The sequence below is a fragment of the Arachis duranensis genome, chromosome 3, assembly GCF_000817695.3.
Source record: "Arachis duranensis cultivar V14167 chromosome 3, aradu.V14167.gnm2.J7QH, whole genome shotgun sequence".
NCBI lineage: Eukaryota > Viridiplantae > Streptophyta > Magnoliopsida > Fabales > Fabaceae > Arachis > Arachis duranensis.
The window spans coordinates 86777685-86782318 of NC_029774.3; positions in this window are offsets into that span (position 1 = coordinate 86777685).

Below are 4634 nucleotides of genomic sequence, written 5' to 3' on the forward strand. Positions count from 1 at the left end.
CATTAATACTCGAGGTACAGCAGAGCTCCACACCTTAATCTATGGTGTGTAGAAACTCCACCGTTGAAAATACATAAGAACAAGGTCTAGGCATGGCCGAATGGCCAGCCTCCCAAATGATCAAAAGATCTAAAGATCAAAAGATTCCAAAGATCCGAAGATTAAAATACAATAGTAAAAGGTCCTATATATAGAGAACTAGTAGCCTAGGGTTTACAGAGATGAGTAAATGACATAAAAATCCACTTCCGGGCCCACTTGGTGTGTGCTTGGGCTGAGCATTGAAGCATTTTCGTGTAGAGACTCTTCTTGGAGTTAAACGCCAGCTTTGCTGCCAGTTTGGGCGTTTAACTCCCATCCTTGTGCCAATTCCGGCGTTTAACGCTGGGAATTCTGAGGGTGACTTTGAACGCCGGTTTGGGCCATCAAATCTTGAACGCCCAGGATGTCTACTTTCCAACGCCGTTGAGAGCGCGCCAATTGGGCTTCTGTAGCTCCAGAAAATTCACTTCGAGTGCAGGGAGGTCAGAATCCAATAGCATCTTCAGTCCTTTTTAGTCTCTGAATCAGATTTTTGCTCAGGTCCCTCAATTTCAGCCAGAAAATACCTGAAATCATAGAAAAACACACAAACTCATAGTAAAGTCCAGAAAAGTGATTTTTAACTAAAAACTAATAAAAATATACTAAAAACTAACTAGATCATACTAAAAACATACTGAAAACAATGCCAAAAAGCGTACAAATTATCCGCTCATCAACGACCCAGTGCACTTGCTGGTTAGTTGTGCGGATTGCAAAAGTGTGATTGCAATTTCGTGCACCAAGTTTTTGGCGCCGTTGCCGGGGATTGTTCGAGTTTGAACAATTAAAGGTTTATTTTTTGCTTAGATTAGGAATAATTTATTTTTGTTGCTATAGAGTCATTAAATTCTGAGTCCTTTATTCCCTTTTAAAAAATTTTTTAAAAATATTATTTTTCTTTATCAAATTTTAATTTTTTTTGTGAGTTTAGTGTCTTGTTCTAAGTTTGGTGTCAATTTCATATCTTGTATTTTCCTTTAAATTTTCGAATTAATGTTCTTTGTTTTTCCTTGATCTTCAAATTGTTCTTGTCAATTTTTCTTGTTTGATCTTTGGTTTGTCTTATTCTGTGTCTTTTCTTGTTTTTCTTGTGCTTTTTCAAAACATTAGTTTTCAATTAAATTTATTCTTATCTATAAAAATAGTACAGTTGAAGCAAACAGAACAGCAGTTATCAAAACAAATAACAGAAGAATGTCAAATAGTTCAATTAAGAAGTGAAAAGATATTAAATACCTCACTTAAAGGTAGCAGGAAGCTAAGAAATGAGCAAACCACCCAAAATCTATCTGAGGACAGTCAGAGCTCAGAGAGGAATAACTCTGGCGTTCAAAAGCCAGAAAATAGGTGGAAAGCTGGCACTGAACGCCTAGACCATGCTCAGTTCTGGCGTTCAACGCCAGAAACAAGCAATGAATCGGCGTTGAACGCCCAAAGGAAGCACAGTTCTGGCGTTCAAATGCCAGAAACAGATAAGGAGCTGGCGTCTAATGCCACTTCTGCTTCCACCCCTGGCATTCAAACGCCGGTGGGAGATCAGACACATACAAGTGCTGATAACAACCCCTCTAAAAAGGATTCCCAACCCACATTTGTAGGCAATAAACCTACAACAACTAAGGTTGAGGAATATAAAGCCAAAATGCCTTATCCTCAGAAACTCCTCCAAGCTGAACAGGATAAGCAATTTGCCCGCTTTGCAGACTATCTCAGGACTCTTGAAATAAAGATTCCGTTTGCAGAGGCACTTGAGCAAATACCCTCTTATGCCAAGTTCATGAAAGAGATCTTAAGTCATAAGAAGGATTGGAGGGAAACTGAGAAAGTTTACCTCACTGAAGAATGCAGTGCAGTCATTCTGAAAAGCTTACCTGAGAAGCTTAAGGATCCGGGAAGCTTTATGATACCATGCACATTAGAAGGTACTTGTACCAAGCAAGCTCTATGTGATCTTGGGGCAAGTATTAATCTAATACCTGCAGCTACTATCGAAAAGCTTGGGTTGACTGATGAAGTTAAACCAACCCGGATATGTCTTTAACTTGCTGATGGCTCCATTAAATACCCATCAGGCGTGATTGAAGACCTGATTGTCAAAAGTTGGGCCATTTGCCTTTCCCACTGACTTTGTGGTACTGGAAATGGAGGAGCACAAGAGTGCAACTCTCATTCTGGGAAGACCTTTCCTAGCAACTGGCCAAACTCTCATTGATGTTCAAAAAGGGAAAGCAACCCTGAGAGTCAATGAGGATGAGTTCAAGTTGAATGTTGTCAAAGCCATGCAGCATCCGGACACCCAAAACGACTGCATGAGCGTTGATATTATTGACTCTCTGGTAAAAGAAGTCAATATGGCTGAGAGTCTCGAATCAGAGCTAGAGGATATCTTTAAAGATGTTCAGCCTGATCTGGAGGAACCAGAGAAAATAATAGAACCTCTGAAAATCCCTCAGGAAGAGGAGAAAACTCCCAAATCCGAGCTCAAACCATTACCACCATCCCTGAAATATGTATTTCTGGGAGAACGTGATTCCTTTCCTGTAATCATAAGCTCTACCTTAGAGCCACGGGAAGAAGAAGCACTAATTCAAGTGCTAAGGACACACAAGAAAGCTCTTGGGTGGTCCATCAGTGATCTCAAGGGCATTAGCCCAGCCAGATGCATGCACAAGATCTTACTAGAGGGTGACGCCAAGCTAGTGGTTCAACCACAAAGGCGGCTGAATCCAGTCATGAAGGAGGTGGTGCAGAAAGAGGTCACTAAATTACTAGAGGCTGGGATTATTTATCCTATTTCTGATAGTCCCTGGGTAAGCCCTGTCCAAGTCGTCCCTAAGAAAGGTGGCATGACAGTGGTTCATAATGAAAAAATGAACTGGTTCCTACGAGAACAGTTACAGGGTGGCGTATGTGTATTGATTATAGAAGGCTCAATACAGCTACCAGAAAGGATCACTTTCCTTTACCATTCATAGACCAGATGCTAGAAAGACTAGCAGGTCATGAATACTACTGCTTCCTGGATGGATATTCAGGTTATAATCAAATTGCAGTAGATCCAAAAGATCAAGAAAAAATGGCATTCACATGTCCATCCGGAGTATTTGCATACAGAAGGATGCCATTTGGCTTGTGCAATGCACCTGCAACCTTTCAAAGGTGCATGCTCTCAATTTTCTCTTATATGGTGGAAAAATTTCTGGAAGTCTTCATGGATGACTTTTCAGTATTTGGAGACTCATTCAGCTCCTGTCTTGACCATCTAGCACTTGTTCTAAAGAGATGCCAAGAGACCAACCTAGTTTTAAACTGGGAGAAATGTCACTTTATGGTGAATGAAGGAATTGTCCTTGGGCACAAAATCTTGAATAGAGGAATAGAGGTGGATCAAGCTAAGGTAGAGGTAATTGAAAATTTACCACCACCAGCCAATGTTAAGGAAATCAGAAGCTTTCTGGGGCATGCAGGATTCTATAAGAGGTTTATAAAGGATTTTTCAAAAAAAGCCAAACCTCTAAGTAATCTGCTAGCTGCTGACATGCCATTTATCTTTGATAAGGAGTGTCTACGGGCGTTTGAGACTCTGAAAGCTAAGCTGGTCACAGCACCAGTCATCTCTGCACCAGACTGGACATTACCATTTGAAATAATGTGTGATGCCAGTGACCATGCTATTGGTGCAGTGTTGGGACAGAGACATGACAAGCTTCTGCACGTCATTTACTATGCCAGTTGTGTTTTAAATGACGCATAGAAGAAATACACAACCACAGAAAAAGAGCTACTTGCAGTGGTTTACGCTATTGACAAGTTTGGATCCTATTTAGTAGGATCAAAAGTGATTGTGTACACTGATCATGCTGCTCTTAAATATCTACTCACAAAGCAGGATTCAAAACCCAGACTTATCAGATGGGTGTTGCTTCTGCAAGAGTTTGATATAGAAATAAGAGACAGAAAAGGGACAGAAAATCAAGTAGCAGATCACCTGACCCGAATAGAACCAGTAGAAGGGGCATCCCTCCCTCTTACTGGGATCTCTGAAACCTTTCCGGATGAGCAACTCTTTGCCATCCAGGAAGTGCCATGGTTTGCAGACATTGCAAACTACAAGGCAGTAAGGTTCATACCCAAAGAGTACAGTAGGCAGCAATAAAAGAAGTTGATCACGGATGCAAAGTACTATCTTTGGGATGAACCATATCTCTTCAAGAGATGTGCAGACGGAGTAATCCATAGATGTGTGCCTAAAGAAAAAGCACAGAAGATCCTATGGCATTGCCATGGATCACAATATGGAGGACATTTTGGAAGTGAGCGAACAGCCACAAGAGTCCTCCAATGTGGCTTCTACTAGCCTACTCTCTATAAAGATTCCTGAGTGTTTGTGCTTAATTGCAACAATTGCCAAAGATCTGACAATCTGCCTCACAGTTATGCCATGCCTCAACAAGGGATCTTGGAGATTAAGTTGTTTGATGTATGGGGTATTGACTTCATGGGACCTTTCCCACCATCATACTCAAACACTTATATTCTGGTGGCGGTGG